A 27847-nucleotide genomic window follows, 5' to 3' on the forward strand; every position below is an offset into this window, starting at 1 on the left:
TTTGCTCACTAAGAGCATGTGGGAAAACATCTAATCTCACAATTGCTTATTTAGCCAGACTGACCAACGCTTTAAGAGCTGTGCTGCCGCTATTGCTAATAAGCATTATATGACATTTTCTTTTAAATATGTGTGTTTCACACACACATTTATTAAATCAATTTGCACTATCCACAGCTGGTCAAGTAGATTAGATTCTTGATTGTGGAGTAGGCAAACCTTTATTATAATCTAACAATCTAAATTAATTTAATTCAATATTTTCTTTGCCCCAAATCAGCATCAAATTGAAAATGAAACTCTAGAGTGTGAAATTGACTTATCTTGCTTTCTTAGATCCTCAAATCATTCATTGGTAACTGCAAGACCATAGCTAAGTGGAAGAGCTTTGCATGCAGAAGGTTCCAGGTTCGATTTCTTTTTTTTAAAAAAATAATATTTATTACTTTTAAACCTTACAAAAAAAAAGAAGAAAAGAAGAAGAAAAGAAAAAAGAAAAAAGACAAAAGAAATACAATACAATACAATACAATACAATACAATACAATACAATATATAAAAAATGCACAACACAACATTAACACATTAAACTAAACATAAAAAAATTAAAAAACATACATCATACCGTTTCAATGCCCTATCTTTCATTCCCTCGTTTCATCGACCTCCTCTCACCTCCCTTTTTGTATTCCACTTCTATTAATTATTTCAGTAATTCCTTTCCCTCTTTCTCTATTTTCTGTCATATAATTATCTTAACTTATTTTAACCTTATCTTCCATTAATACCATAATACTTATTTATACTTAACTCCTTATAACATTTCTACTAAAGCCGTATAATTTCATTCCAACATTTTTCTAACACTCATTAATTTTACAATATTTCTATAAATAAACTTTAAACTTTTTCCAATCTTCTTCCACCGTCTCTTCTCCCTGGTCTCGGATTCTGCCAGTCCTTTCCGTCTATTCCATATGGTCCATCAACCTGGTGATCTTCTGTCCGAGGCTCTTAACTCTTTTCCAAGTCCCTTCTGCAGATCTTCTTCATATTTATACATGCACTTTACTTTGTCTTCTGCTGATTTTGTTCTTAATTTCCTTCCTTTGATGCCGAGGAGTAGATCTCGGGAAGGCTCCAACCTAGCAATGTTTTTATTCCTTCTCGACAGGTCAGCCAAATCTCCGTAGTTAGCACTATAGTCCAAAAGATGTTTCAGGACGTGTTTCAAAATCCCTCCAAAACTGAAAGTCCCCACAACTCCAATCTCCTCCTGGCCCAAGTCCAAATCCCAAAGATCAGTACATCCCTGCATGAAGGAATCTATCCAACTTTCCTTCTCAAATCCAAGCAGGGTTCCAATCCTCAAAATCTGACTTTCTCTAAATTCAGTCATAGAAGGCAACAACTTATATTCATCAAATTGCCTTTGTAAGACTGGGACTCTCTCCACTTGTATTACTTTAGGTTCAACAACAACTTTCTCCCTTGCCTTCTCAACAATTTGCCATGTCAAAGTAGATTCCTGAAACAATTCCTGAATAGTTTCTGTATAGATGTTCACTTTTTGTCCCAAATCAGTCACTTTTTGTCCCAAATTGTCAATTTTGATAGTCATCACATCCGTCTTCTTATGAAGCTGTTCCAATGAAGCACTTATCTTGCATAATGCAATCACTAAGGCTTCTTCTGTCAACATTCTTACCAATCCAAGGTCAATCCCTGGTTCCCACAGTTTTTTATCTCTGCAGCTGGTAATCCCCCCAGCTCCACTCCTGTAACAGTTTCAAAGGCTCCCTCTAGAGGGAAACAATTTCTATTTGTATCAATCCTTTTAAACACAGTTCAAGCAACAAAATTAGTTTCAATTTTCGGTTACTTTTACTCCTTTTTAAACGCAGAAGGAAACAATGGAAACAATATATTTCTCTTATTTGCTATCTGTCCACATACGTTTTATTCACAGTCAATGAACTTTCCCAAAACGTCAGTCTTACTAGCAGCCCGTTTCCGGTGGTAATTTATCTTTCTTCGCTCTCTCTCTTGCAGGCTTACACAATCCAAAATTTCCCCCCTCTTCTCCTGCTTCCGGGGGGGGGGGGGGGGTTAATGATTTTAACCGATGGAGGTTGAATCCATTACAGAAGACTTTCCGAGACTTTAGCTTGCAGCCTCTTTGCTTCAGTCTATTTACAAAAGGGGAAGGCGGACTTCCTGTTTTAAACCTCCCCATTTCGGTGCCAAAGTAAGACGTTTAAAAATCCAATTTTCCATTCTACTCACGGGTAGTTGTTTTAAGATCAAATTGTCCACAGGAAAAAGTCAGCGCTCTCCGACAACAGCTATGCGGCTTCACTCCGTGAAAGAAGCAGTCAATTCGAAGCACCACACCACTCACCCCACGTCTCTCCGGATCCCCGAAACCGGGTTTCCCTGCGAGTAGGGGAGGCGCAAAAGGTGCCAGCCGAATCCCACGTTCACAGGCTTCTCCCGCCTGTGATTTTTGGTGGGTCCCCGCCTTCGCCGTGGCGGCCAGACCCTAATTTCCACGAAGCATTTGCCCAATAACAAATGCTGGAAATGTAACGAATGTGAAGGAACTTTCTATCATCTTTGGTGGACCTGCCCAAGGGTTAAAATCTACTGGGAAATGATCTATAATGAAATTAAGAAAATCCTTAAGTGGACATTTGTAAAGAAACCGGAGGCTTTTCTCTTGGGCATGGTCGGCCAATTGGTACCAAAGAAAGATAGGACCTTTTTTATGTACGCAACTACAGCAGCAAGAATTCTCCTGGCAAAGTATTGGAAGATGCAAGAATTACCTACTCTGGAAGAATGGCAGACGAAGGTGACTGAATTTATGGGACTGGCAGAGATGACTGGCAGAATCCGTGATCAGAGGAGAGAGACAGTGGAAGAGGACTGGAAAAAATTTAAATTATATCTTAAGAACTGTTGCAAAATTTTAGACTGATAAAATGTTAAGGGTTAAGAAATAGAGAACTATAGCTGTAAATATTTAAGTTAAGAGAATTTTGAGGGAAATTAAATACTGAAATGGAATGAAGGATTGCTAAAAAACTTTGAAACAGGGGTGCAGTGAAGGGGAGGCGTGGGGAAGTCATGTGTTGTTTATGAATGTTTTTATTTGTGTGTTTTTTTGTTTTATGAAAATTAATAAAAATTATTTAAAAAAAAAAAAAATTCCACGAAGCAAATTCCTCCCGATCAGAGGAATTCAGCCATTGCTGGAGGTGCCAACCCGGAAGTCCGGTTCCAGGTTCAATTTCTGCCATCCCTACCTGAAAAGTAGTTGTGCCATGAAAGGCCTCTATCTGACATCTCAGAGAGCTACTGGCACTTAAATCAGTGCTAGATATACTGTTGATCTGACCCAATAAAATTCAATGCCTTATGTGCAATTCACAATTGTTTTTCAAAGAGTCACTTACTTTCTTTGCCTCCCTCCCATTATTAGTTTGGAGGGAAAGGATTCTAGAATCTAAGAGAAATGACTACTGTTTGTCTCTAGAGACAATGGAAGAGTGTGCCCTTTAGGGTAAAGTCAAACTGTTGGAAAGTTATAGTGGCTGTAGAAACCAATATGGGAGAGATGTTTTAATGCAAGTGGGGCAGATGAAGGTGTCTGGTTTCGCAGATACGGGTGCACCAGGGCATTTCTTCTCTCTCTCCTTTTCCCAGCAGTCATTCCTCCTCTGGTCACTGCTGTGGATACATGACCTCTCTGTCTGTCTATACATCACCTAAAAATGGAAGATAGTGGGAAGATGATAGGCTTGTGGCTATAATAGTAATATCTACTAGCCAAAAAGACTACTGAGGAAGAAATAGAATATTTAAGTGGAATATTCTCACTATTAAACAAGTGTATTGTGATATTTTTTCATCTGCTAGGATTGAACTAGTCATCTGAGTAGTTTACTGTGAGCCATTGGCATGGAGGATGACTTTCCACAAGCTTCTTATCACAATCCGGCCAGTAATATGTGTTTGTGTGGGTGTTATTTGGATAACTATTTCACTACATGCACATCCAAACCAGGCACAGAGGAAAATGGTTTGTCACCATGCAGTGTAGCCCTCCAGGTCAGTCATACGTTAAAATTCAGGATAGGAAGCAAGGCACAACAATATGTTTTTGGTATGGTAGATCCAAACTACTAAGAACTTGCAAAACAAAACCACCACCCTGGAAATTATTGAACTTCTACCATCTGTCCCAGATACAGTTTCTGAACTATCTTCTGGGTAGTCTTCATCTATAGGTCATAAAAGCAGTTCAGCCTTAACATTACAAAGAAGCTTATTCTTTAGCATAACATTTTATCTACTTAGAAAGTCCTTTCTCTTCTATTAAGGATGTTTTGTTGGATTTTCTGTTATTCTGAACAGCAGGTGACGGATGATTTCACTAACTGTTCTATGGCTCCTTGTATTTTCCCCTAGGAAGCAGCTGATATTGACCACTGAATAAACTGATAGTTTGTAGTGTTACTGTATTTCTAGGAGGTGAGAGCAGATAAACTAGATCAGTGTACTGTTGTTTGAATAAAAAAGTCACTGAGGGAAATATATATATATATTAAAATATATGGGTTAAAATGGTCAAGGTAGTCTGCAAAATATTGCCAATAAGAGAAACAAAATTTAACAAAAACAAAACAATTATTTAGACTGGTTAGTGGAATGTGTTTCCTCATGGTGAACAGTGCAATCCCGCAGAGAAAAATACATTCTGTTGGAATGTAAAGCTATTTCAAAATAGGAATGGACAGTGCATGAGAAACTGCATTGCAGAGACCAACTGAGCCACAACCAGGGTGGGTGAGAGGTAGATAAGAGGAAACTGCAAGGTGAGCAAACTATAGATGCAGAAATATATGTGGAAAGGGCAAGTTGTAAAGAGAATCTGGTATGATCAAAGGGGGAAAGTTTCATTAAATGTAAAACCTGTGAGGCAATTTACAAAAGAAAGGGAGACATGATTTTTTTCCTTTCTGTGCTCTGATGTGCTCCAAGCCATCTTTCTGTGCTCCAAGCCATCTTTGTCAGGGTTTCATATGCGAGTTATCATCTGAAGCTCCAGAAAGAGTTGGATGGGCTGGGGAAGCAAGATGAATGCAGGATGGGATGACAAGGAATAAAGAAGATATAAATTTAAGAGAGTCATTGTGTCCAGAGTGTAGTGCCCAGTTCTGGAAATCATTGTCTCAGGAATCTCTCTAGTTCCACAAATGCCTTGCTGAATGTCACTGCATCAACTTTAGCAATGCACAGTTGAATACCTCAGGTGTGCACATAAGTTTATTTCTATCTACAACAACAGAGAGAGAGAAAGAGAGAGAGAGAGAGAGAGAGAGAGAGAGAGAGAGAGAAACAAAAGATGTGATGGGAAGAACATGTCTAGTTTCTAAAAGGGCACCATATAATAAATACTGACAAATCATGTGTAAGCTTTCTTTATATTGTCAGCAGCAAGATTTGACCTATGCACTTCAAGATATGAGGCAAGCTTATGCAATCTGACTTACAAATCTATCCCTTGCACCTTGGCCCAAATATGTAACAGTTCATGGTTTACCATGTATTCAGCAATATCGTTACAGATGCCTTGGTCACGAATGCACATCTAATCCTCTGTAGGTCATAGCTTGTACCTCAGGATGAGTTATTACTTTTAAGGCTCCAGAATAGGCTGACAGCCATGGAAACTGAACCAGTGATTTTTCTTGAACTTCTTCCTTTTGAATTCACACTACTCTCTTTTCATACTTTCTCAAACTAGTTTATATTTTTCTATTAACTTGGTTTGAACACACTTGTGCTATTTCCATCTTGTGACTATACACATGTTGAAGCCTAGGGACTTCTGAAAACAGCTTGGCCTATAATATATTTATTATTATTATTTATTTATCTAACAAATTGATAGACTACTTTAAAAGTCGTTGAGGTGGTGCATAAGACAAAAACAGAATAAAACATGAGTCCTAAAAATAGTAAAACAATTTCCATAGACTCAAAAAACAAAAAACTGTATTTACAAATTATAAAAATAGTAAAACAATCTATGCAGGTAATACAATTGGTATTCCATAAATAACTGGGTTACACCCCAGGGAAAGCTGCCTTAAATGAAAATATATTCAGTCAAGTATCTAAACATACCAGTAATGGCGCTAGGTGCCTAGGTATATATCAAATCATTCGAAAGGCTTGGAAAATATGTTCATAAAGTTGACTGAATAAGGATGCAATCCTATATATACTTTCCTGGGAATAATCCTCATTGAACTTAATAGAATTTACTTATGCATAGACATGAATAGGATCGCATTATAAATTAATCTAAACTGAAAATTAAAGATCTTAAAAACAGATCCGTTGAATCTGCCCTGGACCTGAATAGAATAGATCAGCTCCTGTAGCTGTAAATCTGAAGTCTGGTTCACACAAAGTGGCACAAGGTTTTTCTCTTCCTCACACCCTGCCTCTCCCTGTTCTGCCTGCCATTCTCTCCTTTTTACTACCGTAATTACTGTTTGCATAGTGCTTTGAAAATTCAAAGTGATGTATAAATGCTAACATTTCTTTCTTTCTGGCTCTTCTCTTTGCATATGCCTCTTTGTATTCCCTTCCCTTTGTGAATGTGCAGGTCTAAATTATTTATAAGCTTATAGAGTAATTACGGAAATGATTTAATTACTCAGTTAACACAGTTCTTTGTATCACAGGCTCAACCTGGGTGGCAATCTGCTTGCTGCAGAGTGTCATTGCAGAAGGGATTAAGTGGAGGAAAAGGGAGGAATGTGGGGAAGGGAAAAAGGAGCAACTGATAGCCCACCTCACCTGCGCTAACTTATCAGAAATGGCTTTTATAATATGAAGTGTCTTACTGTGATTATGTTGACGACACTGGAATGATTAGTCAGATATTTGTTGCAGCTTAGGTTCCTATAGACATTGGCCATTCTTTTGATTTCAGAGGTTGGAGAAGAGTGGCTGTTGTAGAATCACTCTCTATAAGATAGCCATTACTCACCAAAAAGGGTTTGAAGGTAAGGGGGAGAATCTATCTGCCGTTACATTGGCACCTTGATCTAGTTTCCCTTTTGTTTGACAGTAAAGCAGAGACGTAGCATGGGGAGGGGGCAGCAGGGCTGTGGCCCCAGGTGCACAGGCAGGCGCATTGGTCTAGTGGGCAGGTGGATGGAGGGCAGCAGGCAAGGAGCCTGTTGGAGGCGGGCTCTGTTCAGGGCTGTCTTAAGCATATCCAGCGCCATGGTGCAAAGATCCCTCCGGCGCCCCAGTGGCAACTCCAAAACAGGGGAGGGGGTGTGGAAAATGTCCTCTGCCTCCCCCACTGCCCCAATCCCTGGCGTGGTGGCGGCGATCAAGCAGGAAAATGTGCTGGCGGACATGCTCTCCGGTGTCGGAGAACCTGAGAAGGCAGCCTGGGAATGCTGCACACCACCTTTCGCCAGGAAGCAGGAGGAGGACAACAATCAGGAGCAGAGCTGTCTTTAGCAGATGCAGAGGCTTGGGAGGGAAGCTGCATACCTGCCAGCCAGCCATATAGTTGGTGGGGTTCAGCTGGCGGTCGTGCAGGGAAAGGGAGGCTGCCAGCAAAGTCGCATAGCTCCCCCACTAGCTAGGGTGCCCCTGAGACGCCGGCGCCCTGGTGCAACGAACCACTAACACCAATGGGAAAGACGGCTCTGGCTCTGTTCACCCTCCGTGCATGCCCTCCTGGTGCGCATTCCCACCCCAGCTGCCCAGTTCACCAAGAGGGTGCAACACTTGCCTGCCCTTGGCTCTGGCAACCCACACTACGCTGCTACAATAAAGGGCTTCTTTGGTGGGAAGGATTTGCCTTTTGGAGAGTGCATACTCCAGTAGCCTGGAAATGCATTCCTTTATCTGGATATTGCTGGCATCTGTCTGTCCTATGATACACCGGAAGAGTGCACCATTGGGGGTGAAGTCAAACCATTGGAGTGTTACAGCACCACAGAGACCAATATGGGAGATGTTTTGTTGCAGCTAGGGCAGATGAAGGCATCCAGTTGTACTGCTGCAGATACACCATGGCATTTCTTCTCTCTGGATATAAGCAAGCATAATCTTAACATATCTTTGGCAGAATTGCTTGTTTAAATATCCTGCTTTTTTCACAAGAACCATGTATCGGAAACCACAATAATATCCAGGTCTCTGCCCACCAAATGCAAATATATAAATCAGCTCTCCTACTGTTTGTCTAGTTTTGTATTGTTGCCCAAAGATGCGACTGGAACTTAACATTATAACCTTTTTGCTAGCCTTTGCTGTTTCTCAGAATGATTATGACCAAATCAGAGTTGACACTCTACAGATGATATAGTCCAAATTCCTGCCCCAAGACAGGATGTTTCTAAATATCCCTAAGTAGTGTCTATTCAAGGACAAAGATCTCACCACTTCACAAGATAGCTGGTTGCATTATTTTATCTAAATCTATTGCTCTGCTGTTTTCTGACATGGGACCAAGCCCCCTACTTCCTGTTGCTACCATGACAGTTTTCATTCCAAATGAACCAAATAATGGTCAGAGAAGGGTACTGCAGCTCATCTGTCCAGCTACACCAGGTGAACTGAGGAACCAGTAGATGCCTTATCTTATATAAACAACTGTCAGAGCTGCCCAAGGTCCCAGCTCACAGAGAACCAACGCCAGGTCGTTGTTATATACAAAAGTCTTTATTGAAGTTCAGTCTCTATTTCAAAGCCATGGCGCGCAGCTCTACGTCTTAAACCCTAGACAGCCGAAGCTCCATCTGAATCTCCTCCCCTCTGACACCAGTTTAAGACTCTAGCCCTGCTCCACCTCTTCCTCTGCTCTCTCCTCCTCTGGGTCCTCCTGTCCGCTGGGGCATTCCCCTTTCTGGACTCTTCTGACACTGAGTCCCCTGACTCCTCCCCCTGCCTCCGGCGGGCTTTAGGACCTGGTTCCCAATCCGGGTTCTCTGCTGTCCCGCGCGCCTGTACATTTGAACTTGGCGCTCGCGCCAACCCAGTGACCTTCCTCCTGACCGTTACACTGCTTCTGTCACTGCTTCCCTCTTCCGGGAGGCTAGCTGGACCTGACCTCCCCTCCGTTCCCTGACTCTCCGATGGAGGCGTGGTCAGCCCTGACTCATCTTCTCTCCCTGCTGGGGGAGACGCTGGCCCCGATACCTGGGACTCTTCCCCCCCACTATGCTCTGGTGGGGAAGCTGGTCCTGATCTCCAACTGCTGCTCTGGGAGTCCCCGCTGGCCCCTTGCTTCTGGAGTGTCCCCCTTGGGACCCCGCTTGCCCTGGCCACCGGCGCCCCCTTCTGTGAATCTTCTGATTCGCTGGAGAGGCTCATGGAATCTCTCGGGCCACTGTCATCTTCTCCTACGCTGCCCTCAGATTCTTCCCCTTCGCTCTCCATTTCCTCTCTTCCCTGTGCCTCTGCTCCTGAGCCCCTGACAACAACTAACTCAGATTTCATCCTCAGTCTAATTTGTCAAAGAGTAGCCATATGGACGTATGTGCTTTACCTTGCTCCTCCTATACTTCATTCATTCATTCATTTAGAAATTTTGCCATTTGTCCAACCTTGGTAACATGCCTGCCTCTGGCCTGTGATCTGTGTCTGTTGTTCCAGATCTGACCTTACTACACACCCAATTCTGGCCTCTCAGTTGTTCTGGATCCTGACTTCAGCCTGACTTGGAAAAAATACTAGCCTATCACCCTTCCAACTACTGCCTGCAGGCCTTATGCTATAGGATCCTGCCATGTTTAAAAACTGGTTTTTATATCATTGTTATTCTTATTAACGTTTCTATAACATTTTTGTAGGACTAATCATATTCAAAGTGGCATACAATAGAGGGACAAAAGCAACAGACTTAAAACACTACAAACATAGACACACAATGAATTATCCCACATTAAACATAAAAGCTGCAGTATTCATGTAAAACAACTGAAAATAGCAGAGTACTAAATATTCAAAATGGTGATTTTCATAGTCCATCTAAAAAGCTTCTCAGTTTCATTATGTCAGTACCTGCTCTTCTAAATGTTTGTTTTCCTGTTGTTTCTCTTCCAATTTTAAATTTTATTATTACTTCTTTGCTTAACACTTTTTGTTAGTATCAATAACCTGCACTATACAAGGTCTGTATAAAAATGCAGAAGTGGAGATAACAGTGATTATATTTATCTGGAGACCATAGTATGGAACGTGGTTTCTAACAGACCTTTGAGCCATCCTTTCCTTAGGTGAACTTAAAGGAATTGCAAGTTAGCATGATTTTACTGAAGAATTTTGTCTCTAAGCAATTTCATGAGAACATGTCATAGGTTATTTTGTCATTCTTTCCTGGACACAGGTTATTTTATAGGGTTTTTTCTGCTCTCAATACAGTAGTTTGTCAGTTTAATGCAGTTTAAGCAGTTGGATCTCTGTGTGCATGTTGCTCTGTCTCAGCAACAAGGAGGTGGCAAAGTGTCTATCTTAGGTGCTGTCCTAGTAACCTGTGTGTGTGTGTGAGAGAGAGAGAGAGAGCGAGAGAGCGAGAGAGAGAGGACTAATTGTTTTTCATGTACAGTATGTCCACATTTAATAATTCTTGATCAGTGAAGCTGTTATGAACCCATATTGTGTCCACTGGCTCCTATTCCCAAACTTGAAGAATGTCTACTTATTGCAATCTGCTCTAGAGCCCACTGCTATTCTACTGTTAAAGGAACCAAGTGCTGTACTGGTTTTGCCTATAAGGTTTCAGAGTTTGGGGCTTTGTCATTCTGTGTCTTCTGTATGGACCATGAGGTTTAAGGGAGGGGTGGAGAATCTGTATGGCTAATTGTCAGGGATGGTGGGAGTTGTAATCCAAGAACATCTGGAGCACCACAGGCTGCCCATACCTGGCTAAAGGAAAGAAATGACTCTAGGGATAGCACTGGCTTTTCATCTGCTATATTTGACTACTGCCTTCACAGCACTGTGTGAGGAAGGGTCTTTTTTTCTTACCTGTAGATTGCTGTTCTTTGAGATGTGCAGTGGATGTAGCTTTCCTGCAATAGTTTCTGAACCATAAATCTCATTTCTGAGATCTAGGTCAATTAGATAACTTCAAACCTCAAGGATGGCTTTCTATTGTTAATTCCTTTAACATTTTCTTTGTTCCTGGTTATTTCTAAAATAATGTACAATACATTTTTTACTGTTTGAGCAGTGTTGATGTTTGGGCTTAGTCTGGGAACTTTGGTATCTGCTCACCTTAGTATCTTAGCAACATGATGGTGCCTCAAAGATGCCACAACACTCTCCCAGTGCTCCATTGAAGAATTGAAATTTCTTTCTCTTTCCCTGCCAAGAGGAGACAGTAGTCTTACTTGTAGCTGGGTAAAGTACTAAATTGCAAACTAAAGAGGAAGAAATGATTATAGGGTAAGACAGAGGAAGGAAATTGAGATGGTGGTCTTGACCCTGGCTTACCACCCAAAATGATTTCTGTTTTGATGATTGATATTAATAAGGAAATGAACCACATTCTGTATTGAAGAGGAAAAGTGTAGGAAACTTTGAGACAGAAGCCATACTTGTTTGTATACCACTAAACACAACTTTGGATACATTGGCTAGTGAGCAACAACAGACTGAATTTCCCAACTATTTGTATCTTTGTGGGCAATCATGTTCTGTGGTATCTCTTCCAATCTGATGTATAGTAAATTGTAGTTCTGGCTAGCAGTTTCCAACTGCAGTGGAAAATCATCAAAAAATTAAGATTGCAACAAGCAGAATAGGTGTGAGGATCTGACACAATTTGGGAACAGTGCTAATGTATTGTAGCCATTTTCTATCTTCTCTCTGTCCCCCAAATTTGCATGACAACAGTATATTTGCCTGCATCCATGTCTGTTTGCCCGGATGTATGTCTGCAATGCTCAGAGGGTGGGAAGAAGCTGTTGCAATGTGTCTTATGCTACCAAAATGCCAGAAGCAAGCTGGCGGCTCCCTCTGTGCAGCAGCTATAAAATATAGACACGCTCTTGAATAATACATTGGCATTTTATTAACTAGCAGTAGCATGAGCTTTAGTTAGTTATTCTCTCTTTTCTGTTCCTCTAGTTCATGCTAGCGGGAGAGATATATCTTAAATTATTGCTAATAACCAATGTTGAAGGGGCCATATGCAGCAAAGGGCAAGGCTGTGAAGATGTTGTTCAGCTGCATTTCTCAGGCAGCACCACTAATCACTGTCATCTTGGATATGTAGTTTCTGTAATTTGAAAAATACACTGAGTCCAGAAGGATGGTTTTTCTAAAATTAAAAGTAACTTCTGAAACAAATCAAATAAATCTACTCGAGATAGTTCAATGAATAGATCTCATCCTTCCGTCTGTAACTAAACATGTGCAGAATAGGATACTCTGTTGTTTTCCTAGAACATGTTGTTCCTTCAGTTCTTAACATGGCAAGCATTTTCATCATTTCAGGATAGCAACTATACGTAGAATTATCTTCAGTCTTTTCTTCAAACTTCCTTGTTTTATTTTGGGTCACAATAAACCCATGCATTGCAATGCTGATTCTTATATCCAGAGTTCTATACTGTAATAATAATAATAATAATAATAATAATAATAATAATAATAATTGTCAGGACAATTTAAGATGTAAGACTTCTACAAATGATTCACATTAAATTTACAGAAATTTGCTTGCTTTAGTTTCTCCCTCTCTGTTCTTGTTGCCTCTTTTACTTCTTCCCACAACTGGGATTCTCTTTCCATTGTTGCCTATCTAAAAATTCCTTAAAATATAATCTTTTATCTTGTCCCCCCCCCTAATACTCCCACCGATTTATCATTATAAAATGAAAAAAAATTAAAAGGTTTATCAGCTTGAAGTGCTTTTTAAATTACCCATTTGTACATCCTTAGCTCCCTTTCTGTTCCCCTGCCCTCTTGTACCTTGATCATTTTTGTCCGCAAGCCTCTGAGCAGGGATGTGAAGTGCTCAGTTTATTTTAAGCTTTATGCTGCTGCTGCTGCTGCTGCTGCTGCTGCTACTACTACAGTATTCATATGTTGCAAAGAGCTATTTAGAATAGAGTAGCCTCAAGGACAAAATTGCTTCAAAATCTAAAACAACAACAACCTGTAATGCATTAGGTCAATCAACACCCATATCTTACCTTAAAATATTCTGAATGCCCACATACATCAACTTGTATTGGAACTCTCAAAAAGAGCAAACTGTTTTCTAATATCATGCTACATATTTTTAAAGCTGCTTTTTAATAACAAAAATTTATTATAGAGATATACACTTCACATTTCAAAAATATACTCGCATCATAAAAGTTTCATTTTCTTAAAATTTTAGTTTTTGAGTAGAGCCTAATATATGTACTAGGGACGCGGGTGGCACTGTGGGTTAAACCACAGAGCCTAGGACTTGCCGATCAGAAGGTCGGAGGTTTGAATCCCCGCGACGGGGTGAGCTCCCGTTGCTCGGTCCCTGCTCCTGCCAACCTAGCAGTTTGAAAGCACGTCAAAGTGCAAGTAGATAAATACGTACTGCTCCAGTGGGAAGGTAAACGGTGTTACCGTGTGCTGCTCTGGTTCACCAGAAGCAGCTTAGTCATGCTGGCCACATGACCCGGAAGCTGTACGCTGGCTCCCTCGGCCAATAAAGCGAGATGAGCGCCGCAACCCCAGAGTCGGTCACGACTGGACCTAATGGTCAGGGGTCCCTTTACCTTTACCTAATATATGTACTAACCGCCATGAATGTCTATTTTATACTCTTTTAAAGTAGTTGAATGTGTAAGTTTTCAGGGCATTGAGGGATAAAGAGTCCAGTGGCACTAGGAGCAGTTGGTGTGATGGCTAAGCTACCATCTTCACCCAGCATTGCTGCAGTTCACCTGGATAGGGAGGTCTGTGCAGGCACAAGGGCAGAGCCAATCTCCTCCTTCTGCTGGTGCTCCTGCACAGCTCCACCTACCCTGTCCTGATAAGCTGCAGTGGATGCTGGTGTTGGGTAGGTGGTTCTGCCCCATCACACCAGCTAGTCCTGACTAAAGGAGCAAATTCAAAAGGAAATGAATCACATAGAAAAACTGAAGGTTATAATCAAGAAGAATCTAGAGAGTAGGTCAGTTCAGTAGTTGTACAATTATGGACATGCATATGCAAGGTCAGATGAGTATATGTTTGGATATGAAAAGTATGAACAAGAAATATTTTCATTTGTCATTTCACTGAAGAAATCACCTGTAAGTTAGCAGGAAAAGAACTATTTATAGTTCTTGATACCAGTAGTGAATTTTTGGGAAATTCAGATGAATGACAGAAGTCCTAGGTCCTGTACATTCAGTGCAACTTTTGACAGATATAAGGTTTATAAGATAACTGAGTTTTACTGGATGTAAATCCATGAAATTGTTTCCAGACAGTTAAAGAGTAGCTAACAAAAGCAGCTGAATGGAACTGAATCTGTGAACCATTTCCCTGCAAGATTAGGTGCTGTATTGTTGTGGCAGAAAGGCTCACCTATCGCACAGGCAAAAAAATAAATAGGAAAATAAATATTGGTAACCATGTTGGGCCATACATAATTCCATTTATTCATCTCTGTAAAATCAGTGATGGAGGAAACAAACCATAATCCACAGGAGCCATTTTTTAAAAAAAAACGTTTGCATTATATACTCCAAGGAATCCAAGGATGGGTACGAACATTAAATAAATATCAAGTACAGGCAGACAGGTAACAGTTGCTGGTGCTCTATCAAGGGCATAGGTGAGCAAATGAAACTGTTTGTAGCCCAAGTGCCTGTGTGAGTCCAGGAAAGGTTTGGTCACTGAGATAACCTGTGGCTGCATCATTGTTGTTGTTGGCACCCGTCTATCACAGGAGACAGTAGAAGAGTGCACCTACAGCCATTGCCTTAGCTGCCTTGCCAGTACACTTGTCCAGCTCAGTGTTCATGGAACGGTTGTTGGTTATGGTGGAACCCAGGTAGACATTTGGGTTCGTCTACCACCTCAAGCAGGTGGACCAGTGCTGACACATAGAGTGCTGGAATAAGGTGTACCAGATACAATGTGTGTGTGTGTGTGTGTGTGTGTCTGTCTCTCTCACACACACAAAATCAATGTGCACACATAGAGGGAGATGTAGTAGGAAGCAGATTGTTCTGCATGTAGGGAAGTAATAATGCAAGAAGAGGAGCAGGGAAGCGAAACCTAGGAAAGCAGCCATTTTAGGATCAGTTGTAGTGTTTTACTGTGTTAAGTAAAGTTTTATTTGTTCCACACTTCAGTCTCCCCTGGCATCATTTAATAAAGCTTGCAGCAGCAAGTCTTGCAGTCGCAGCCCCAGGGAGGTTCAGAGTGAAAGTTGGTGAGGGGGATAGAGGAAGCATCATGGGGCAGAGAAAGTAAGAGTAATGTTTAGTGTCATTCATGGGCTAAAGCAAACAGAGTTTTTAAGGCAATATTTGAATAATTAATTAATGACCAGAGGGACGAATCTTGCTCTCAGAGCAATAAAATATGCATTGTGTGAGTTTTAGCGAACAGTCCTTCCTCCCCTCCTCTCTCTCTTTCCCTTGCTCCCACTTGGACCAGATGATTGATTTCAGCACCCACTCTGCTTGCTTCTAGCACTGACACAGTTGTCTGTTGTGTCACTGAAATAATTTCTGATGCTGGAGATCGGTGACATTCTGTTCACTGTTGGAGTACTATAAACAGCTCTAGCTACCTCATCTCAAAACAAATACAGTAGGAAACTGGAAAAAGGTTCAGAAAAAGAAACTGTAATAACATGGGTATGTAAGACTTCCATACAGGGAGAGGATGCCTTAGGACAGAAAACAGGCAGGAAAGGGGTAATAAAATAAAAGCATTTCTGTGTGGTTTTGAATAACAATGACAGTAGAAGAGCTGCTTATTCTGGTTAATGTAAGTACCAGAGAGAACCCACCGAAATTAATGCACATCAGATCTAAAACAAGAAAGGGGGTGTTTGGGTTCTGTGCACAGCTCACCAGTGGAACAGTGATTGAGCTGATAGCCAGTAGTATAATCAGATTTAAAATGGGCTAGAGATATTTGTGAAAATCAGGAATATTAGTAGGAGCCAGCTAAAATACTCAGAGCTGACATCTGTATGGTTCTATGCAGACAGGATCCATCAGAAGCTCATAGTGAAAAATGAAGTGCTATTAGTGTAGTTCTGAAGGACTAACTCACTGTTGGAGAAGACACATTGCATGTAGATGGTCCCAATTTCAACATCTCTAGTTAAAAGAATTGCAGTACAGTGGTACCTCGGGTTACATACGCTTCAGGTTACATACGCTTCAGGTTACAGACTCTGCTAACCCAGAAATAGTACCTCGGGTTAAGAACTTTGCTTCAGGATGAGAACAGAAATCGTGTTCCGGCAGCGTGGCAGCAGCAGGAGGCCCCATTAGCTAAAGTGGTGCTTCAGGTTAAGAACAGTTTCAGGTTAAGAATGGACCTCCGGAACGAATTAAGTACTTAACTTGAGGTACCACTTTAGCTAATGGGGCCTCCCGCTGCTGCTGCGCGATTTCTGTTTTCATCCTGAAGCAAAGTTCTTAACCCGAGGTACTACTTCCGAGTTAGCGGAGCCTGTAATCTGAAGCGTCTGTAACCCAAGGTACCACTGTAGAATAGTTGGGAGATTCTGTTAGATTTTGGAAAGTCCTAGGCACAGTACTTGGCTAAAGAAACCTAATATTTACTCAATGGCCCCATTTAGACATAACCCAAAACTATAGCTTGTTTCAAAATCAAACCAGAGGCTCTTGCATCCCCTTGTGCCTTTTGTCTTCTCCCACATGATAGTGGAGGATATTAGAATCTTCTGCTTCTAATTCACAGGAAATCACCATCACTATTTATTTCCAAATGCAAACTGTAGCTTGGTCAGAAATCAGGAGCCCACATCATGTTTCAGTTATAGTTTTAGGGCAAATTATAATTTGGGCAAAATGGCAGTCTATGGTTTACCTTAAGTATAAGCAGAAGCTTCTAATCCTTTCCCTCTCAACTGCTCTCTATCCTCCAAGCTATAGTGCTGGAGGATATTGCACTGCAAGTCCCATGAGACTTAGTCAGCACGTCCAATGGTGAAATATGATGGGAGTTGTAATCTAACAATCTTCTTCTTCTTTGGCGATCACTCGTAGCCGAGTAAGATTGTCTTCCATAAACACGGTTTTAACAATGAGTCTGTATACCTTAATCAACAACAATAATAAACAATATAAACAATAAACAATAAAATATAAACAATAAACAACAATAATAAACAATATCTGGAGGTCCACAGGTTCTCCATTTGTGGTTTGAAGAGTTATCTGAATGTGACCAGTATAAGACATTTCCTTTATGTTTTCTTGGCTATTTCATTGTTTGCATTTTGTACAGATCCTTTTTAGAGGCAAGTCTCTGACCGTTGTTTTCATTGAGATAGGTGGTATTTATATTTTTTAATCCAGTTCTATAACTTACACATCTACTGTATTATTTCTACTGATTCTTTACATGGTTATTGGCAATATTTTGCTGATCAGTGATGAATGTGAGGGAACTGTTTCTGATAACTTCATTAAATGTCGCTGGTTCTCAATATCTGTCCACTCTATGAAGAAGTGTGCATGCACACGAAAGCTCATACCAAGAACTGACTTAGTTGGTCTTTAAGGTGCTACTGGAAGGAATTTGTTTTGTTTTGACTATGGCAGACCAACACGGCTACCTATCTGTAACTGTCCACTCTATGGTCTCCTTGAATTCACTTGCTGAGAATTGTGTTAGTAAGAGAAACTGGGTGTTTGCTTCTTCTAACACATCATTCAGTCCTCTTTGATTTCAGCGTACTGCCCAGGGACTGACAAGCCAGAATAGCTTGCCCTTTGAGTGATAGAAAATGTGTGTAACATGGATTCCTGGACATAAACATTTCCCATGATAAAATGGACTAGAAAATCTGCAAGAAAGAAACCAGTTGGTACTATAATCTTTCACTGCATAATCCCATTTCCCCCCCTCTTCTAGAAGTTCAACCATTTAACACCACAAATAGCCAGTTCTTTATGCTGTGGGGTGATTCAGAGTTGCCATGGCAATGAGGGCTGTCGTTCCAAATTAGGACATGTTCCTGCTGCTTTTTTTCTACATGAGCTTTCCTCTTGTCTTATCTCTCTCCTTTACTATTTTCTTTTTTTAAAAAAATGATGCTATAGCTGAGAATGTTACCAATTTTTCCTCTCACCCCTTGAAAAGGACAATATTTTATGAGTCTGCATTAATTCCCATGAATCTTGTGCCAAAACAGGCAGCTGTGCCAAATTTCACACTATGTAATTTAAATTTACTTGTCCTGTATTGAACTTGTGGAAGTGATGAACCAGCCCCCTTGTGATCAGAGCACTGCAAGAACCAGGGGCTTATTTAGAAAAAAATGGAGAATTCAGAACTGCATCCTGGACCGTTTATTTTCTGTGAGACCAAAGGTATTCTTTTTCACATAGTATCTGGTAAATAGATCAGTGGACTAGGGGCAGTTGGCGATGCCCAAAAATGGGAATGCTAAATGTTCCATCCACCCTTCCCGTCCCTCTGGTCCACACAACTAAAGTCTGTTCTGCTTGCTCTAGAGCAGCTCTGCCCGTGGAAGACAGATATTGTTTTCTGCACAATAGCTGAGTAAAAAACAGAGGGGTGCTCCTGCCCTCCTGCCCTGTGTAAACACCCTCAGGCCTTGGGCTGGTCACTATTGGAAACAGATTGCCTGACAAGGAGATAAATGGAGAGAAATAACATGCCAAGACCACAAACTGAGTACACAGAACTTCACCGAACCACTCCTCTGATTCTGCATTTGCTGATGTACCCCATACATGGTACTGAAAGCTAACTAGTGAGGTTGAGAGAGGCCACAGAATAACAAAATAAAGAAGTAGGATCTGAGTACAAATAACCAAACTCCAATAATTTCCCCATTGGTTAACTTACTTGAAATTATTTTCCCACCTAGATTCCCACAAATCAATTCTCTTTCAATTAATTTACCACTAAAATATTCTTTCCCCATCTCACCCAAAGTAGGACCCCTCTTTCCTCACACTCAAGCCTGCCAGAGCGCTCATTCCCAATCCTCTATTCTCTAATCTCCATTTTTCAAAAAGGGTAGGACTTAGAAAACAATGACAAGTGAGTTGGTAGAGAAAACCTCTTGATAATAGTTACTTTTTATATTTGCCATAAAACAAACTTGCACATCCCTTCTCAGCCTAGGCTGATGATGATTCAAAAATTAAGGACTTGCAACCCCTGGCCTCCAATGAGACTGTACTGTTGATGGGTGGGAAGGCTTGCCTTAACTTTTCCCTCCCCAGCTGCAGCCCCACCGACATTGCTCCTCCTCTATTATTGTTAGTCTTAGGGACAAAAACCAATTGTAGCATTCATGGGGTTATTTTTGCCCAGGATTGCAGCTGAGAAGAGAAAAGTCACCCCTCTCTGTTCACTGCAGACTTGATGGAAGCCAGACCTACTCCATGCCTAGTATTAAATAAGAAAACCCTTAAGATGTGGTTGCTAATAACATGTTTAGCATCACATGCCATTTGGTTCTTAAGGATGTAGCTGTTGAGCTGCCAAATGGGTACTACTGTTTTGTCTATGAGTTGTTTCTGGCATGGTCTAGCATCTGGCTGTCATAGTCAAAACCCCCAGCTTGCACCCATGGCTGGTTCTCATGGACAATGCTTGTTCGGTTCTTGGCTTAAGCCCAGTGTCTGCTCTTCATCCTTCAAGTGGATTCATAAGCCTCAAATCAGATTTGAACTGGTTCTGATGCAGCACATTCGTGTAAAAATAAGCATATGGATGTATTATGTACAGAACTTGAGTATTCAGATTGCAGAATTGTGGCAGGTGCAATGGAATCGTTATATACTTAGGAGTTGATTTTTGTGTGAATGCCCAAACCTAAAGTGATGTTGGCCTTTCTTTTGTGAGAAGTTATGGCTGACATAATCTTTGTTCTGACATCATCAGTGCCTTTTGCTAATGTTTCCTTCCTGATGGCATGCCAGGGCTGCTCATGCAGCTGCAGTGGAATAATATCTTACACACTCCCACCTTCAGGGAGGGAAAAGCACATTGCTTAGAGCAGGGTTCACTCAGCAAGATGTGGAAGAGAGCAGCTGCGTCACTGAAGAAACTTTAGCATTGGCCCTGAAGAATGTCAGGAAAACAAATGCGGCACAAATCCTTTCCCGCCCCGCCCCCCCCTGCACTGAAGCATGTGATGAACAGGAGAGAAAGGGGCTGAATGGAATGATAAAGACAAAATCCGAGACCTCTGGCTGCAGGAGAAGTGGAAGTTCTTCTTACGGGGTTTATCCAACCCAAGTGCTCCTACTGCTGCTTGCAGTGATGAGCTAATCTCCATAGATTTGGTGAGCCAGTTCCAAAAGTTTAGATGCTTAGTCAGACCTTTCTGATTTGAAGACAGGTTGGAAAACAGCCAGGAACAGACTTTTCTTACAAGATTTCCAGTGCTTCATCATTAAAGCTGTGCTTGAAGTACACTGAAAATAGCTTTTCCTTGCAATACGTTGCTACCTTGACTTTCTGTCCCAGCTGGCATGCAGGGACAACCACAATAATGAAGTGGCCTGGGATTCAGGAGTGACTTTCTGGTCGTTTCTCATTTTAGTTTAATCTCTTCCTGTCATTTCAGAGATGTTTTCATTCTGTCCTTGCTGTTTTGTGTTGTGGTCCTGTGCGTTCTCTGGAATTTGCAAGCTGGTAAACTACAGGGCTGAACATGAATGGAAGAAGTAGTAGCAAGTGGGAAATGTGAGCTTAAAAACACCTGTAAGTGAGAGACGGAGGATAAGAGATGGAGAGGAAAAGAAGCAAATAGAAAAACTGGTACAGCAGGGAAATTTGTGGATAGCACTGTTTCCAAGAAATTGCAGGGGATTATTTAGCATTTAAGTGGCAATCCTAAAATGGTTTGGGGACTTGAAAAAAACAACAACCTTGGCAACACAGACTAAGGGCTTATTGATAGAATCTGAAGGACAACAATATTTACATAGCACCTTCCTTAAGTGTTTGAAGTGCTTTATCTGCATTATCTTAGTAATCAATACAGCGGTGTAATATATGCCAGCACTGTCATCATCCTCATATTATAGACGGAAGATTGGGCTGGAGAGATAGTGGCTTGCTACTATCACTGAGTGAATTTATGACTGAGCTGAGATTTGAACAAGAGACCTCCTGAGGCACCTCCAGACCTGTCCGTAGTTTTGGGTGGGATTCAATCCCATACCAGCTAATTTAGGTTGTGTAGTTAAAGTTGGTTTGACACTCTTGTGGAACATATCCATTTATCCCCCCCCATTATTGTTTTTGTGATAAGGAAAGTGATGGGAAAATGCCCTGGAAAGTGTGGGGGGCAAACAAATCATAATGTATGTTCAATAAATAGGTCATATGGGAGAGACCGTGGTTCGCAACTATGCTTTTTTACTTTCCTGTTATGCAATCTCTTTTATCGCAGTCACAGTGCCTGCACGTGGCAATGTTACATGTGAATTAGGCAGGCACATTCCCCACCCCATCCCTGAGCAAACTGTGAACAGACCTGACAGAAACTGATGAGCATGTTCATTAATCCATCTGAGGAATGTTGTAGTCCCCGTGTAACATTTCCAAATGGAGGTGCTCATCCAATTGCTTTTAAAAGTCATTCTGTGAGCACAGAACATTATGTTGGAAGTGGCTCAAAGTTAATCCCAAGCCATCTTTTTCATCAGGCTGATGATGATGTAACAGTTTCCTTCATGGGAATGTTTTATTAGGTTTTTTGTGTGGAGGAGCACTTAAATTAGAACTGAAAATATACATGGATTTTTTTTTTTAAAAAAGATAAAATCTTGTCTTCTTGCCTTTCAAGTCTTTTGAATTATAAGTCTCTAGGCAGGCATTTCTCTTTTTATTCTGTTTGTACAATGCATCATCATTATTCCATTGTCTCCTACTCACGTATCTCTCCTAAATAATTTGCTGGGATTTGGAAATCTCATTTAGCATTTTCCATGTACATGCAGAGTCCACTGGAGGAAGCTAAAAGCACTCTGGTACTGTTGACTTGAGTGTGCCCACAGAACATGAGTGTCTGTGTCCTACGATGGTAAAGCTGCCCTACAGACCCAGGCTACTATTCTACTGCTGTCTATTCTGACTGGTGGCAGCTGTCAGCGAGCTATTCCCCATGCCAGTGACATGAATGCGTTTGATCAATGTTCACCTGGATTTCCTGAATCTGCAGGATTTGGGAGATATTTGTGACCTTGGAAACAGCTGCTGGATATGAGATTTAAATCCCGAACTTTCAGGAATGTACTCAAGTGTACTTGATTACATTCCTGACATCAGAGCAAAGTATGGATCGTTTTGTTCATACATGCCCATTTCCTTATCCCTCTATAATGTAATATATTTCCTCTTATATAGTACGATCCATTCCCTTCCACCAGTTTAATACAAACAAATGATGAAAGCCTTCTGGAAAACATACTAAAGATTAGGAATAACATCATCCTGAGTCTTGCTAAGATGCCTGCAACTAGTGCACTTTGTTTGGAAGTAAGAACCAAGGGCTGGATAAGCAAAAGCATTAAAAGCAATGTGCTTTTCTCCAGGAATGGACAAAATTCAAATAAACATTTGTAAAGGCGTATCTCTCAAGAAGACTGGAAAAGTAAATAAAATGATTCGAAGAGCAGATCCATTCAAACAGGTCAGCGTTCTTGTAATCCTTGCTGAATATTAAAATCTTGACTACATTGCTTTCCTGGACATTTCCATCAGCATTAGTAGACGACCCTTTATAATGACCGTGCATCAGTTGATAGATGCTATAGGATCTTCGCAAGCTATTAGTGTAATTTTGAGTCATGGCCAGAGAATCTTAGCAGTCTGGAGGAAAGACAGTCAATATCTGAAGGACGTACAATTCTAGTTAAAAGGACGTAGAAAGCTGCTTTATACTGAATCAGATTATTGTTCCATCTAGCTCATTACTGTCTATGCTAGCAGTGGCTTCCTAGGATTTCAGACTAGAGTCTCCCCAAGCCCTACCTGGAGATGCAGGGAACTAAACGTGCGACTTTTGGCACCCAAACTACGTGCTCAATCGCTGAACCATAGCCCTCTCACTTCCCCCCACATTTTAAACAAATCACAGAAGAGACTCTGTAAACAGGTAGATCAACTACAGTGTCTTATACAGCATTAAAGTTTCAATTTCTATTTGCTAGTCATTTTATATAAAGAAAAATAAAGGTTGTGTTTAGGGGATTTCAAGGTCCAAACTAGATGTAATGGGGCTACGTCTGTTCACAAATCTGCCCTCTTATTGTATGAAGTGGAGATGGGATGGGGACTGAATTTTTACACCATATGTGTGGGTGAATGCACGGAATTTTGGGAGGGAAATTAGACTCCATCCGCTACTATACGTATAAATGGGCACATACGTGAATAAACAGTCCTGGATGCCCCAGTCATGTCGTTAGTTTCCAGCATCGTAAAATGCAAACTGTTGCTTGATTCAGATTAGATGCTGACTTCCTGCAGGTTCTGGAGTTTAACAGAGAGATGTCAATTTCAGGATCAAAACTCCACATGGGTGGGGGAAAAGATGAGTTTTTTTAGGGCAAAGAAAAGTGAAGTCCACATATTTCAAGGAGAAAGATGTAAAGAAGCAAATGAGAAATCAGTTAAGCTATTTGCATAAGCTTATTCTATTAGAAATTAAGGACAGAAGTTGGTTGGATGTGTTCATTGGTATGTATGAGTGGATTTAACTTGCATACCTACATAGGGAGTTGCCAGTCATTGCATTTCTAGTACACATGCAGTGGTTATGTGTTATTAGCTTCAGCTCATGTTGATGCCTGGCATGAACATATCAAAGTTCCAGGGCTCGACTGCACAACCAATTTGAAAGTGGTAGGATGCAAACTCCTGTGAGAACAGTTTGGTCTGGTTCCCAGGAACTCTTCCAGTGCTTGTGGTTTAGTACTAAAGCACTGACCCAAATATGAGAACCTGCTGTCTGATTACACCCTGACAGTGCATTGATTAATATTAAGTGTTTTCTGTTGCCCCATGTTCTACTAAAGATGTCTTTTTTCCTTTGCTGCTTTCTGGCCAGACAGTCACTTATTCTGGGGACCCGAAAGCTAACATTTTGGAGATTATGAAATTTACACTTAACTAATATTTATGAATTTATGTATGCATCAGTACTCCCATACTAGGCTTGTTAATTAAAATGCATGAAATGGCTCCTACAACTACAATACCGACACAAATATATTTATAGAAAGTCGGAAAATCAGTAATTAAGTTCTCATTAATCCCTTGCAATATTTGGTTATGAGTTTTGTGGGGGTGGGCTGTATGCCTGAGACCTGTTCTGATTCCTGGATCAAGCACGGATTCAATTCTTGGAATAGCCAGGCTAGCTTCCTACTGAGGTAATGGCCCTCTAAATATGGGCCTATAAGGTAACAAAGGAAGTGGCTCTGTGCCATATGGAAAATAGGTGGGTCCCCTTCAGTCAACTTGCTGGTAGTTAGAAAGACAAAGGGCAGAGTTGAGAGTTGGATGTGTGAGCTACAAACGAGAAGTAGAAGGCTGAAATCTGTGAGACAGAGCCATGCCTGATTTCTGCTGGAATCCAAGGCTGTGGCTATGGGAGAAGCAAGACCCTCTTGGGATGCTAATGCTGTGAGCCTCTCCATCTTAGGCTCAGGTTTTTTATATGTGTAAATAAACCATATATCCTAAAGACACCATAGTCTCTGCTGTCCCTCATTTGGAGGAAACTGAATCCTGGATAAGAACCAGGAGCCCCTAGAATTTTGCAGTGCTCAGAGATTGGGGTGGAATGCAACACTGGTGTCAAAAGTGGGATTCATGTTTTCTAGAGGAGGACCTGTGAGCAAGGTGTGCCTGAGGCAAGTTGGAAAGAGGAAGAGCAACACACTTTGAGCGGCTTGTGTCAGGGACTGGCAGGACTCTGAAGAGTGTGGGGCAGAGGCAGGGACTGGGAGAGTGACCCAGGAGAGGGGATAAGTGATTTATAGGATTTGACACCACCCACAAGACAGGAGCCAGGAGAGGAAGGAGAGTCAGAGTAGTCCAAGGTAGAGGAAGGAGCCATGAGATAACAGAGAAAACAGTAGATTAAGAGGACTTAGTTCTACATTCTGATAGTTAACTTCAGTTTTGGAAGACATTATTCCAAGAAAAAAAAGGGCATTTCAAAAGATCCCTTGCATAAGATTATTGGGTCTGTTCCTTAATACATTGTTAGGTAAAATAAAAGGATTCCTAAATGGAGAGACATTTATTCCTTTATTGTGTTTTAAGACACCATTCTGTATCAATAGCCAGGAAGGAGCTAGTCCAGCCCTTTTTTGCCAGAGTATACCATACCCTTTAATCATTTGGAGGGGGTGGGCATGTGATGTGGAAGTGGGTGTTGGGGAAGAAATATGCTTTAGTTGCAAAGGGGCCTGAAGTCACAGATTCACAGTGAGACGTTTCCATGGCACTGCTATAGAAACCAGGTTTTGCTGCTTGCTACTTCCCAGAATGGAATTTCAATGCTTTGCGTAGCTTTGGTACTGTTATGAGTTTGTGGGTGCCAGACCTCTATATTCCTGGGTCCAGTAAGTGTTAGAATTTAATCAAGGCTTGGGGTATTTAAACTGGATACTAGACACTTCTAATCCCTGGATTCAGCAAGTTTTAACAGCTAATTAAGCCAGGCTAGCCTCTCCATTATGAGAATAAAGGGCTTGTGCTAGACATCAAATTGGTGGGCCCTCCTCCCTCAACAGATAATGCAAGAGTTTAGAGTAGAGAGGAGGAGAGATGGGACCTAGAAGGAAAGCAGCAGGTAGATAGGGCGAGGAAGAGCAACGTTAGAGAGCATGATATTTGATACCCATTTGAATCCAAGGCTGTGACTATGGGAGAAAAAAAGACCCTTTTGGGGTGTTAGTGCTGTGAACCCCTCCATTGAAGACTCAGGTTGTATATAGGTGTGTAAATAAGCCATATGCCATAAGACACTGCAGTCTTCACTGTGCCTCATTCCTGAAAGGAAACATGAACCCTGGGTGAGCGCCTAGAACCCCAGAAATCACCACTCGGAGATTGGGGTGGCATGCAACCGTACAAAAAAGAAGCAACTCTTTAGAATACAGACTTTTACATGTTGCCTCACGCTACCCTTCATGGCATTCATCACCTAAGTCACTACTCTACTTGTGCTAATACAATCTGTGACAAAACAGTTTTTTTTTTTAAGCCTGTCTTTTTTCTTATATGTGGCTTCTTTAAATAAACATCATAGAATCATAGAATTGTAGAGTTGGAGGGAACCCCAAAAGTCATTTAGTCCACCTACCTGCAGTACAGGTATTTCAGCTAAAGCATCCCTGACAGATGGCCATCCAACCTCTGCTTAAAAACCTCCAATGAAGAAGAGTCCACAACCTGCTGAGGGAGACCACACCACTGTTGAACAGCTCTTACTGTCAGAAAGTTCTTCCTGTTGTTTAGTCAGAATCTCCTTTCTTATAACTTGAACCCATGGTTTGAGTCCTACCCTCCAGAGCATGAGAAAACAAGCTTGTTCTCTCTTCCCTGTGACCGTCACGGTTTTCAGTTTGGTTGACAAATGGATCTATTCTTTGTTCTAGTTTGAATATACCATATTTTTCAGTAGGCCTAACTGCAACCTGAGTTATTACTTTTGCAAAAACTGTGCATAGGATGGTCACTTAATAGGGTCTATTGGTATTGCTGCATTGTCAATCAGGCACTGACATCAGGAGTGTTAGGCTGATCTTAGGAACTCTGAGTAGAGTCACAGCTCATAGCACCAAATACTATTCTTTTGGTCACCAGCAAGACTAGAGAGGGATTAGGAGAGAAATGGTAGCTAGGAGCATCACTCTTCTGGAATTCAATTTATGTAATTGCCATGACATTATCATTTTGCTGACTCGGCAGCCATATATTCCTCCTTTCTGAAATGTTGTTTAAATTAGAGTCAGACCCACACCTACCAGAAACAGTCAGAATATTCACTCAACTTTTATATCAATCATTTTCAGCTACCTATACCAAACAAATGCATTCTTTTGTGAACATTGTTGATAGAGAAAAGCAGGAGAGAATACAGTAATTTGAACACTTATGAAAAACAGTGATCATGTACTAAAACTGGCAGTAAAAACACATATATGGCAGTAAACACATATATGCATATTCTAAAATTCTGCAAGTGAATCAAATCATTCATGGGGCTATTCATATAATATCCTTGTTTCCACAAATTCCCAGTAATCTGATTACTAAATAGGACAAAAATAGTATGGTTTTCTGAAAGTTTCAACATAATGTGTCAAACAAAAGGGAAATTGAGACCATAATGCAAAATAGTTCTTTTAGTGAAAAATGTACTGTAAATCAGATCATCAAAATTAGCATTCCTACTTCGAGACTGCTTTTAAAAAATTGTTGAATAGGATCATTTTAATTGAATGCATGGACTTAATTTCTTAACTTGTTTTGACATGTTTAAGAACATCAACTGATTTGCTTTTTAGCCTTAGAATCTGCTATTAAAATGAAGGATGGC

At 40.9% G+C, this 27847-nt stretch overlaps 1 protein-coding gene and 1 long non-coding RNA gene across 17 annotated transcripts in view; one reads left to right on the forward strand and one right to left on the reverse strand.

Moving 5' to 3' along the window:
* GRIN2B (glutamate ionotropic receptor NMDA type subunit 2B) overlaps positions 1–27847 on the forward strand; it is a 298063-nt gene that overhangs the window by 97558 nt on the left and 172658 nt on the right. The window lies entirely within an intron of this gene.
* Positions 1–27847, reverse strand: part of LOC309351553 — a 59934-nt gene that overhangs the window by 31259 nt on the left and 828 nt on the right. For all 4 annotated transcript variants that reach the window (XR_014160900.1, XR_014160901.1, XR_014160902.1 and 1 more), the window contains exon 2: positions 11323–11412. This is a non-coding gene — a long non-coding RNA (uncharacterized lncRNA). The remainder of the gene's footprint in view (positions 1–11322; positions 11413–27847) is intronic.

Source organism: Podarcis erhardii, assembly GCF_964252035.2.
Source record: "Podarcis erhardii genome assembly, chromosome: 10".
In the NCBI taxonomy this organism is placed as follows: domain Eukaryota; kingdom Metazoa; phylum Chordata; class Lepidosauria; order Squamata; family Lacertidae; genus Podarcis; species Podarcis erhardii.